Below are 12,901 nucleotides of genomic sequence, written 5' to 3'. Positions count from 1 at the left end.
ATGCTCTATGTTCTATGTTGTTGCTTTTGTTGTTTTGGATGAACTAGTATGATGATGACGATGATCTATGTTGATTTTTTTTGGCTTTTGGTTGAATTCTTGTGCAAACTGTGTTTGAATTGAAATTAAAAAAAATCACATTCTGTGTTCATTAGGAACATCAAGGTTTGAATAAATATAGTATTGAAATAAAGTTGAAATGAAGTTTATATATGCAAATGCAAAAGGATAAGAGATATAGCAGGACAAAAGTATTGGGATGGGGTGGGTTAGTTCCACCCTCTCAGCACCTTTAAATTATTGGGAGTCAAGTTTGCAGAAGAGTCAGGTATAAACATAAAACACAGTTTTATGACGAGTATCCTTGCAAAATTAAGCATCAAGTTCTAATGCCCATGCATGACTTCCTTTCAGAGACAGAAATTTGTACACAACAGGAAAGCGTATTGCTCTGAACGCATTGTGTTTAATATGCATTATATCCACATACCATTTGTACACAGCACAGAAAGGTATTCGAACATACAACGCTATACGCTACTAATCATCAGGAATTGTCTAGCTAACGCCTCTGGCAGATGACCGTGCCATATTTCGAGCACAACACCGAGCAGACCTGCACAAGATACTCACAGGATCAGAGGAAGGAAAAGACACTCTTGAAACCAAGGAAAGGTTCGCCAGTTCCACTGCCCTTTGAGCTCGCCAATATATCCTTGCAGTAGTCTTGAATCCTGAGAGGCTGAACTGCAGCTGGAGCTTGCCTCATAGCCTGGAAATCTGGGAAGGGGCTGCTGGAACAGAGTTTGTTCTTCTCCGACGGGTTGCCCCTTCTACCGGCAAACTGAGCAGAGTCCATGTCAGGAGTTTTGCTCAAGACATTGCTCTTCGCGGATGAGCTGTCCCTTTTAGCTGCAAACTGGAGACTGTTCTCATCAGGAGTTCTGCTCAAGACATTGCTCTTTTCGGATGGGCTGCCCCTTCTGCCTGCAAATTGAAGAGTGCCGTCATCTGGAGGTCTCATCAGGATCTTGCTCTTCTCAGATGGGCTGTCCCTTTTGCCTCCAAATTGTTGAGAGTTCTCATCAGCTGCTGTCCACAAGATCTTGGTCTTCTCCGATAGGCTGTCAGTTCTGACAGCAAATTGAACAGAGTTTTCATCTGGAATTCTGCTCAGGCTCTTGCTCTTCTCAGACAAGCTGCCCCTTCTGTCAGCAAATTGAACAGAGTTTTCATCTGGAATTCTACTCAGGCTCTTGCTCTTCTCAAATGGGCTGTAAACTTTCTCTGCAAACAGAGAGCGGCTCTTCTCTGAAGTTCTGCTCAGGATCCTCCGACACTTCTCGGCTGTATTGGTCGGAGAGACTCTAAGCTCGGAATGTTCAGAATCCATTGGTGTGACCTCATTCGCATGCAGGATTCCCTGATCCAAGTTAAACTGGCCCCTCGATGTCTTCATCTTCTTCAGTATCAAAGGTTCATAAGAGCTATCCATCGACTTTGATAACATCAGTGTTGGAAAATCTCTGGATTTCTTGCGTATGTGATCAAAAATTGTGTTGCTGGTGGCACTTCTGCATTCTGCTTTTGTTGGTTCAGGAAACAACACATCTTGCATATCTAGGAATGTCATAAACATTTCGCTTAGAAAAGTAAATAAAGTAGATCTTGCTGACTGGAGTGCAAATGAAACAAAGCAGGTATGGTGTTTTCTAGCATCGTGTTACCTCCATTATCTTCTTCAAGCATTAGGTCAAAGCTGGGGACCTCTCTGTGGTCATCAAAATATCACCTCAGAATAGTTAATACTCAGAGAAGGTTCAAAGAGCATGGAAGAAAGATCAAAATCTGACATATGATCAAAGTTTCAACAAAAGCTGTGAACCATAGCAGTTCTCTGGTGACCTAAGGCAACCTTGCAAATATTTGCTTCTAAAGAACCCTAGTGGATATCTTCTGTACTAAACACTAGACTAATGGCCAATCAGGCAAATGTTCTGTTCTCAGCTACACTGATGAATGCAAGCCAATTCTAGAATTCTTGGAGGAGTCCATATAGTAGGTTAAAAACTTACAGTGAAGCCAAGTTGTTAAATGTTCTCGTTCCTGGCATATTGTCAACTTTGTCTGGAACGTTGGCATCATCATCGTCTTCTATAACGCAAACCTCTTTTGATAGTGGGCTCCGTCCAATATGAGGTTGAGCTGAACTTGTTTCAGCTGTCCTGGAGCTAACCAAACAAATATCAGCAGGAAGACTGATCAAGGGCTTTTGCTTTTCTGTCCCATATGCTTTTGTCACATGAAAATCATCCTCCCTGCTGACCACATGCTTCTTGTGGATATCAATACCAACTTCAAAATAAAAATTTATGCACAATATATGTCAGCATAAAATTGTAAAATGACCTTTTATTTGTCAAACAATAATTATCTGTTGGAGACATTACCGTGTTCTTCAAAAATCAGATCTACCTTCAGAGTCACCCTGGCACTCTGGGGGCATGGCACCAAAAGTTTTACAGAATATGGGCTGCATTTAACAAAATAGCCAGTGAGAGTAACTAGGAGCAACTTAGCTTTGGTTTGGGTGTCAGAGAGTATAGCAAGATCCTTGAACGTTGGTATCTAGTTGAGCGATTTTATTCATCTTTGCTATCACTGTGCTATGTTCGTTTGCTGTATCAAACAGAGGTCCTATTTGGTGCTTAGCAGAACAAGTAATAGTCTAACCAAAAAGGTGAGGTTGCTACCAGATTCTCCTACCTGCTAGAATAATCTATTTAAAATACAAATGTAACGAAAAGAATATCTTCCTTGAAGGAGCAACAAAGCATTTGACAATGTACCGACTTATAGCAGTAAAGCTAGAGTTCATTTGCTTGTCTACTTAGATAACAATGGTTCAAATGTTTGCTGAAATAACAGGACTTCAGAAGTATTACCTGGAAAACTCTCGAGCCCTTCAAGGAAGAGTTGAATGATGGCAGGAATAACCAAACCAAAACAAAACAACCCATCAGGAGAAAAAGAAAGACCATAAAGGACACCAAGATTATAAAATAAAACCACTGACCTTATTTTCTCATGAAAAAGGATCATATTATCTTCCTCTGAGCCCACAATCTGACAAACAATAGTTTAATATTTTTTAGGTTTAAGCAGTATTGGATGATAAAAAAAATAAGCTAAAAGATGTACCATGTCAACATAGTTCTGTTTACTTGGATCGAACTGCCTGTGATTGCCGGCTTAGTGTTACAGTAATGGTTGATTTCCCCTGTTTGTTTCCAGCATCCTCAATTTGTATGTCAATTTTTGGCGGTAATGACGACAAGGACTCCTTTATCTGATTTCCAAATGGATAATTTCGTCCCGTCGCACTTTCCAGCTTTCTAGCATCAGCAGTTGCCAGGCTCTCGAAGGAATCAACTCCAGCAGTCTTCAGTGCCTGGGATAGCAGTCGTAAACTCACCAGTTAATTATGCGGTTTTTGTATATAGAATGCCTAAATAATTATGGTTCAAAATTAATAACCTTTGCTGTAACAATTCCAATTCCAGGAAGTTGTTTGAGTAAAAATACACTGCTTTCCCAAAGTTTTTGGTCTAGGCATTTTGCAAGGAGCATAGAATTTATGGCAGATCTGTAACTCCTTTTGTATATAAAATATTCTTTCATGCATTTGGCAATCCTACATCCATTTGAGCATATTGAATTTGTTTCCTGCATGCAGAAGTCCAAAAAAATTAGAAGGAATGGAAATAATATTAAAATGTGTTTAAAGCTAAATAAACAACCAACCTGGTTGAGGGATAAATCATGCATTAGGGGGTCCCCAGTTAAACAGTCATTCACTAATACAAATATTTTATCTTCTCTTGTCTGGATACGCTTCTTCTTTTTTCCATTCTCACTGACAACATGGAATCGAAGCCTCCCCTCTTTATCTGAGTTTATGTCATTTAGAGTTTTCTTCTCATTTCGACGTAGTTGGATCCCTTGAAATTCCAGAAGAAGAAAAATCAAATCACTAATTCAATACACAAACTAACTTATTAAAATCAAAATATATAGAGCTGCCTACAAGAAATCTCTGCAGAGCGGCAGATGATATGCAATAAATCTTCCAAACTGCAACATGCAGAAGCTTTGACAATAAGCTTCATCGTGTCAAACTTTAAATAGAATTTTGTCATCAGCCTCCCAGGTTCTGAGTAGAAAGATACATACCAAAAGCGTTATTTGATGTGCAGATGAAATACAGATACATATGCAACTGATGCAACTGACTGGAACACTGTAACTTCTAAATAGCAATGAAGTACAATATGTGAGGACAATGAATTCAGGACCACCAGAAAATTAATAGCAGAGTTATAGCATTTCACAATGCATGCCCAACCCTCTGATATTTCTCTGAGTACCTGATACCTTTTCTAATACAACTTCGTATAATAAACTTATCCCATAAGAACTCCAGTATAATGTGGGTATTGCAAAGAGGTGAAAATACAGAAATAATCATTCTTTAATATATAGACATAGAAATGTGGATATTAGTATATTTGATAGGATCTGGGATCCTACCAGGTCTAGCTCGTAGGTTGTAGGGGTGGAAGGGGGCTTGGCGTGGAGGAAGGCGAGGTCGCCGGCGCTGGGGCGCCGTCGCGAGAGAGAGAGGGCGCAGGAAGCGGCGGCTAGGGTTAGGTCTCCCGGCTCCCTTCAGGAAGCCAAGCAAATATGATTGCTTTGCTTAATCTCAAAATGGGTCCTTACATGAGTTTATATAATCTCCAAATACGATAACTGGGCTAAGCCCCTAAGGCCTTGTACAATGGGAGATGCTTAGGGAGGTGCTTAGAAAAATAAACCGAATTTTTCTGAAGCACCGATGCCTATTTCTATAGGAGAGACGCTTAGTTAAGCGTCTACCCTGTACAAATAAGCACCGGTGCTTAAGAAATCCTGGTTTATTTTTTTAAGCACCTCTTCTAAGCACCTCCCATTGTACAAGGCCTAATAACGATAAGATAACTGGGCCAGGTCCCTAACTGCCTGGGCTATAGTATATGCCGGTCATAACATCTCTCCCCGCCTGCACAAACAGCTCGTCCTCGAGCTGGAAGGCGGGGAAGCGCTTGCGGAACTCCTCAAGGTGATCAACGGGCGCCAAACACCTCCGCGTCAGCTGGGGCGGGCAGGTCGCCGAGCCCGGCGGCGGCGGTGTCCTCCTCAATGGAGTCCGCAGCCTCCAGGTAGAAGAGTCGTGGGCAGACGTGGCCGGGCACGTAGGGCTCGTCGCAGTTGAAGCACAACCCTTGGCGGCGACGCTCGAGTTGCTCGGCCGGGGTGAGCCGGCAGAACGGGCGCGCCGCGAAAGCCTGAGCAGGTGACCCTGCACGGGAACTTCCGGCCAGGGTGGCGGCCCAGCGGCCCGGGGCGGTGACGCCTGCTGGATGGCCACCGCGCGGCGCTCGAACGCGCGGGCGTAGTACATGGCCGTCTAGAGGTCATGTGGCCCGCGCATCTCCACGTCCACGCGGATGTGGTCCGGTAGGCCGCCGACGAAAAGCTCGGTCCGCTGACGAGCCGAAACGCCGGGGGTGTGGCACGCCAGTGCCTGGAAGCGGTCAGCGAAGTCTTGCACTGTGGTGAGGAACGGAAGGCGCCCAAGCTCCGCCAGACGGCTCCCGCGTATAGGTGGACCGAAGCAGAAGAGGCACAGATCGCGGAAACGCTCCCATGGTGGCATGCCGCCCTCGTCCTGCTCGAGGGCCTAATACCACGTCTGGGCGGCGCCTCGTAGATGATAGGAGGAGATCCAGGTGCGGTCGGACGCGAGCATGCGCTGCCCCCTGAAAAATTGGTTGCATTGGTTGAGCCAATTCAGGGGGTCGACGGTACCGTCGTAGGTTGCGAACTCCAGCTTGGAGAATCTCGGCGGTGGCTGCGCGTGGACGACGGGCGGGTATGTGTCAGCCGCGCGGAACAGCAAGGGCGACGGCGCCGAGTGTGCGGGCTGCAGAGTACCGCCATGGAAAAGGGGCCCGTCCACACCATCGTAGGGACCCGCGGCAACCGAGGACCCGCCGAACTGCATGGTCTGGGGCGGCGCCGACGGTGACAACACGTGCGGCTGTCTTGAGGCCATCGTGTAGACCGGCTCGATGGACCCGGCGAGCCAGGCCGGTAGCGGAGATGGCGACGGGGGGAAACGGACCTGGTGGACGGGCACCCCGGGCGCCGTCGACGGAAGGCCCGGCCCCGAGATCGCCGGTGGCGGCGGCGGCGGCTGCAGCGGCATGATGAATGCGACGGAGGTCGTCGGTGGTGGCGGCTGCCACGGGAGCTGCTGCGGCCCCGTGATGGTGGTGACGGGGGCGGGCGGCTGCAGCCCATAGTGCCCCGCGACGAAGGTGCGGATGCCCTGGACCGCCTGAGTCAGGTCCCGGAGCGCCGCCGTCATCTCCTCCGAGGTGAGCACGGCGGGGGCGGGCGTGGGTGGCGTCCAGGCGACGGAGGAGACCGGCTCGGTCAGGAACGGCGTGCTGGCCGCCGTGGTCATCAGCGACGAAGAGGCGATCGGTAGCGGGAGGGAGGGGTGGGCGGTGGCGCGGACATGATCGAGCCTGAGACACCTGATACCAGATTGATAGGATCTGGGATCCTACCAGGTCTAGCTCGTAGGTTGTAGGGGTGGAAGGGGGCTTGGCGTGGAGGAAGGCGAGGTCGCCGGCGCTGGGGCGCCGTCGCGAGAGAGAGAGGGCGCAGGAGGCGGCGGCTAGGGTTAGGTCTCCCGGCTCCCTTCAGGAAGCCGAGCAAATATGATTGCTTCTGCTTAATCTCAAAACGGGTCCTTACATGAGTTTATATAATCTCCAAATACGATAACTGGGCTAAGCCCCTAATAACGATAAGATAACTGGGCCAGGTCCCTAACTGCCTGGGCTGTAGTATATGCCGGTCATAACAATATTACTGATAATAGTTCCGTGTTTTCCAAAAAGTAAATTGCAGAAATAGTAAAGCAATAATGTTAGTATTAGAAGGGATGCAAGATTATAGCCCACTTGGCCAAACATCAGACATAGAAGGGATTTGGAAAAATTGGTGAAACACTTAAGCTTATGCTTTTATAATGAAAGCTGTTGCATATGATGTCATTCGATTGTAATTTTCTTGCAATATGGAAAGTTTACCTAATGGTTTTAGACTGAAACCATCTCCATCTGTCCAAATTAGCCCATACTCACCCAACTCGTGGATCTTCTCAACACATATATCTGTAAATTCAATCCATAAAGATAATTATTTCATGAATTCATGAGAGAACCGTTAAGTCAACAAAGTACACAAAAGATACCTCTCATTTGTTTCTCAAGGAGATCACGAGGAATCCCTCTCTTAATTCCGTAGTGCTCAGGGTTCTGATAATTTATTTTGACATGAATTAGAGCATGCATTTAAACGAAAGAGATTTAAAGATCAAGAGTAGTATGTTCATGCCTTTTTTATCCTGATGTACAAATATGAGCACTTGAGCCATTCAATTGCCAAAGTTATGTCAGACACTGTCAGCTGAACAATCTCTGCATTTAAATGCTCCACTGCGCATGGCAGCAACCTGGCCATAGTATCTATAATCAGCCAGGAGTTTCAAATGAAGTACCAGGCATGACAGAGTTAAGTTTCAGCTAAAATATCACGTAAGAACTTTTCAACTGAACATAAAAGAACTTACTGAGACTCCACCATTTCACATCCACTGAGAAGGTTCTCATATAGATGGACCTACGAGACAAATTTATGGACAGGTTAGACCAAAAACCAGGAAGCATTTTCCTGTCAAGGGTATTTCAGAATTAACAAGAGAGGAAGACAGAGGAAAATTACTGTCTCTCTTCTTGTCATAATTACAACTGTTCCAGTATCATCAAATGGTGGACGGCCAGCCCTCCCACACATCTGTGAATGACCGAAAAAAAGAGGCTCTGTCAGAAGCAAGGGCATTCACATACACTGTTTCCTATTTGAAATACAAAATGTAAAATAACTTTGACCGTTGATTCAAATACATGTTAATTTTAACTAAATATAATAACGCATTACAGGATAACCAAATCAACTTGCATGCATGAAAAAGAATTTAGCATATCCAATCATTTGCAGCAACAAGCAAGAACCAACTTATGTTATTCAAAGGAAAGTTAACATATAATAATATATGGATATTAATGAGGCCTGAGCTAAATTTATTAACCTGTCTTTTAAATTTATATTCATTTGTAATCAGGTAAGGAAGTAAAAATACCTTAAGCAACAGGCATATCATTAAGGCTAGAAGAAAAAAATACATAGCAAATAAATGCCTGGCGGTGCATATCTTTTGTTTATGACAATGCTATTTTGCAGGAGCAACTGAGACTTAATAGCACACCTGAAGCACCATGGATCTCTCATATTCTACATATGAGCCCTTCTCTTTGTTGCTACAAAATGTATGAAAATCAGAAAATATCATAAAAGAACAGAGGGTAGGTAGAATGCTGTCATATTAGAAAAATGGTTCTCACAAAAATTGTGTCGATTTTATCACTACTGTATGTGCAGGTAAGTTGATGCCATGTGCCAAAGTATTTGTCGTGCATAGAATTTGAAGATCACCCTTCAGGAAAAGACCCTCAACAAGACTCCTATCCTTTAAGCAAAGACCACCATTATGAAAACCAACTGAAATTTGGAAATACAACAACGTCAGTGTAAATTTAGGCAACACCTAATGTGAGTGTCCAGATAACAAAATTAGGAAGGTCATGGGTGCCCAGAGAACAAGATTCAACATGACCTCCATGTACGATACAAGACTGCAGCTGCTTGTCACTACAGGTTAAGGAAGCCTCTCGTAGATGTTCATACTGCTGCATAGATTTCATGAATGGATTTGAATAGCCAAGAGAACCCGCAGTTTGTGAGAGGCACTGTGCTGCTTCTTGTGCACCTTTTCTTGTAGAACAGAAAACAAGTGCAGACTTCCCTCTTGAGTGTTGCATCAGTATATCTGTATTCAATATTCGCTTTCTATTTTGATCACTTCAATTTCAATAATGTAACTTATGGGCAGTGTAATTGACAGATGGGGAGATATGACTCACCAAATATGAAACTTTGTAGCCTCTGAAAGTTGAAAAAACAAAGAAAATTAAGTTAATTTTTTTGATTCAATAGTGTCCAACATTATTCAGAAGAAAATGTTGTGCACAAAGTATGATAGAATATATCTGAACACTATAATTTCGAAAAACAAACATTATTGGATAGGAATTATGCATACCCTCTCGAACAGGAAGTCATTTTTCGCTGGAGCATAACCTAAATAGCACAGTGAAACAATAATTAATTAGGGCAAACATAAAAATGGCTGACAGTACTAAATATCATCAGTGATTTTAATTTCTAATCAAGTTGGTATGGAAATCACATGTTCCTGAATTTTTTGCAGCACAGAGTACAGAATTATTTGAAATCATTTTATGACTGGTAAAATTTGCGCCCCTTCAGTGCAGGATGGACTCAGTCATGAAAGAGTAATGTTTTTCTTGCTTTAAGACAATTAAATCAGAATTTGAAGCACATGGTATACAAAGCTTTCAAAATAATTGATAAGAACTGGAAGGGTTATCAATTCTTGAAGGCAAGACAATAAAGAATATATCAAGCATTACTTTCACTATGTTGTACCAGTACAACAGTTGGCCTAGAGCATAAGAAAATTCAAGTAGCTTCATTATAAACAATCTTATGGGTTGCCAAAGTACAGTGTCAATCTTTTTTATGCAATCATATGCTCATTCATATTCTAAAATAACGAGAAGCCTGAATCATACCAAGAACTTTGGTTGTCAACTTCACTGGCCGCATCTCTTCTCCAAATCTGCAAAAGGAAAATTCAGTAGCAGTATTTCATATTATCTATGAGGAACTTGTCTTAGTTACCTTTTGATTCCTTCAGGAGGTGCTAGGAGCCATTCAGCTGTAATTTCACAAAGTTAATACATAAGTTTCTTCCCGACAGGATAATGTGGTTAATTGTACATGGTCGACATAATTCACGTTTCTACTAACCTATATCCTCAGCATTAGAGATAGTTGCAGAAACTGCTATGAATCGAACATTTGCCAATGGAGCAGATTTCATGTTGCCAAGTCGAGAAAGCATTTTTATTCTACTGACCACTGCTTCCAGCGCAGCTCCACGTGGATCATTGAGAAGATGAACTTCATCAATAAGGACCAGAGCAATATCACTGAAGAAACCCAATCCTCCATCCCTTACTCCATGACGGCTCATAGAATCGAACTTCTGCAGGCAAATGTTGGTTAAAAAAACTAGGGAAATAGTTTGCAGAAGCAGAGGTTTATTTAGATCATAATAAGAAGCAAAACAAGTAGTGACATATACCTCAGGAGTGGTGAGGATCAAATCGGAATCATGTATGGCCTTCTTGTTAAAGAATTCACTATCACCAGTCATCTCCAAGCAATTTATCCCCAACGAGCCCAGCTTCACTTTCCAGTCGCGCATCTTCTCCTGCACCAACGCCTTCATGGGAGCGATATAGATCTAACCACGCAACCCCAGTGAAGCACGGAGTGGAAATTACGATTAGTGTCCTAGCTAGACTCCCGATCTTAGCCCCAACGTTGTTTGAGAAAAGCTAGTCAGCACGTACTGTTTTCTGGGTTCCTTTTAGCAAATTGAACCTCCAGTCCGTTGTGAGGAACCTCGAGAGGAGCCTCAGAATGCAAAGCTCAAACAGTACGGTCTTACCACTCCCAGTAGGCGCAGAGACAACCATGTTTACATCCGAGAGGAAGCACACAGGGAAGCACTCGCTCTGCAAGGAGTTGAAGTACCTGCAGAGAAGACACGACAGAAGGAACTATGAATACCATCCCAACTCCATCATGCCACAGAGCAGTCCAAATTCCTCCCCGCAGTGATGCCCAATTTTCCGCCATGACGAAGCTATTAGCCTACCAGTTTAGCCTCATGCCCCCACGAGGCTACTCAAAATCTCAAGCCACTGAATACTATCCGTGCGTGATCGTGCAGCCAAACGGAATGTTGCAGAAAGACAATGTATATAGAAACAAAAAAACAACCACAGAGTTCGATGGGCGTATGCATCGTCACGCACGAACCTGAACCCAAACACGGGGCGGAACGGCGGGGGCAGGTCGGAGACACAGCGCAGCGCGTACGAGTCGCCGAGAGGCCCCATCGCGGCCATCGTCGCACTCCTGCAGAAACCGAGCGATCGGAGGTGAGGAATCCGGCACGAGGAGTATCGTCGAGCACTTGGCGCGCGCCACCGATGGGAGCCGAGTCGCCTTAGGATTTCCCGGCCGAATCGAGCGGCACGAGCGAGGTAGGAGACGAGAGGGGGAGGAGGAGACTTACTAGGTGGTGGAAGTGGAATTCGAGGTGCTGGGTTCGACGGGAGCGAGAGCGGAGTGGCTGCTTCGCGAATGGAAGGAAAGGGCGACCGGAGAGGAGAAGGGCGGGGATGCTTGCGGTGGTGGCTAGAGAAGGACAGGCCCCAGCCGTTGTGATTCAAAGTTTCAAACTGTGTTGTGGATTTGTGTTCACCGAATGCCGGAATCGTGGTGCTCACCGGCTCGCGGCCACAGAAGAAGCAGCCGAGCAGTGAACTGAGCCGGCCTCAAAACGAACGTCCGTTTTATGCGATTTCGTCCAACTGATGACGGCAATAAGGCCGTATCTGCCTGAATTTATGTTTGCACCGGCCCAGTGCCCAACACACGGCCGCATCTTACCCATCTCGTCCGTCCGAGACCAAGTACAATAAAATTAAATATGCAAAAATAGTTTAAATCAAACATAACAACATGTTCAAAATAGTCTTTTATTACAATGCAATTAAATTTTTAAAAATATCAAATAGTCTTACAAAACCAATCAAAATTTATGCACACAAAAAGAGATTAAACCAATAGATCTATTGATTGCCAATGTGATCTCACATATGCTCAACCAAGTCATCTTGCAGCTGCGTATGAGTGTTTCGATCATGCATCTCACGATGAAATTGGACCAATTGTTCAAAGGTTGCAGGAGGTGGGTGATCACGCTCAACATTCTCACCCTGAAAATCAAACCCTTGGTCGTAGATGATGTCATCACGCTCATCCTCAACGATCATATTGTGCATGATCACACAAACAGTCATCACCTCCCAAAGCTTTTAAGTGTTCCATGTCAACGCAGGGTTTCGAACAATACCCCATCAAGACTGAAGCACACCAAATGCACGCTCCACATCTTTCCTAGCACTCTCCTGCATTTGGGCAAACCTCTGTCTATTTTCTCCTTGCGGATTGGGTATGGTCTTCACAAAAGTGGACCACTAGGGATAGATATCATCAGCTAGGTAATATTCCTTGTTGTAATGGTGGACATTGATCCCAAAGTTGACCTCCTGGCAGTGGCCTTCTGCAAGCCTTGCAAAAACTGAAGAATGCTGAAGAACGCTAATATCATTGTGAGAACCAGCCATGCCGAAGAAAGAATGCCATATCCACGGATCCTGTGAAGCCACAGTTTCAAGTATGGCAGTGGCACCTTCCACATGTCCCTTGTACTGCCCCTGCCAAGCAAATGGACAGTTTTTCCACTTCTAGTGCAAATTTCATCGGAGATCACCAGCTCGAGGATGCGACGGCCATGTTCCTCTACTGCGCCCAGGTGGACACCTGGGCCAAGGAGGCGGTTGAGCCTAGCGACTAGCGCGTTGGCATCGAGCGGGTCGCGGACAAGGCAAACGGCGCGACCCATGCGAACGGCGCGGCGGGCGTCCGGTGCAAGTACGGCGCGGCC

The 12,901-nt window shown here is 44.8% G+C and overlaps 1 pseudogene; it reads right to left on the bottom strand.

Moving 5' to 3' along the window:
- Positions 1–460: 460 nt before the first annotated feature.
- On the bottom strand, positions 461–11,719 carry LOC123097536 (ATP-dependent DNA helicase MER3 homolog; annotated as a pseudogene).
- Positions 11,720–12,901: the final 1,182 nt, after the last annotated feature.

This window comes from Triticum aestivum, chromosome 4D, assembly GCF_018294505.1.
Source record: "Triticum aestivum cultivar Chinese Spring chromosome 4D, IWGSC CS RefSeq v2.1, whole genome shotgun sequence".
Lineage (NCBI taxonomy): Eukaryota > Viridiplantae > Streptophyta > Magnoliopsida > Poales > Poaceae > Triticum > Triticum aestivum.
The sequence above is the reverse complement of the archived record's forward strand: the minus strand, read 5'-3'. Positions and strand labels throughout refer to the sequence as shown.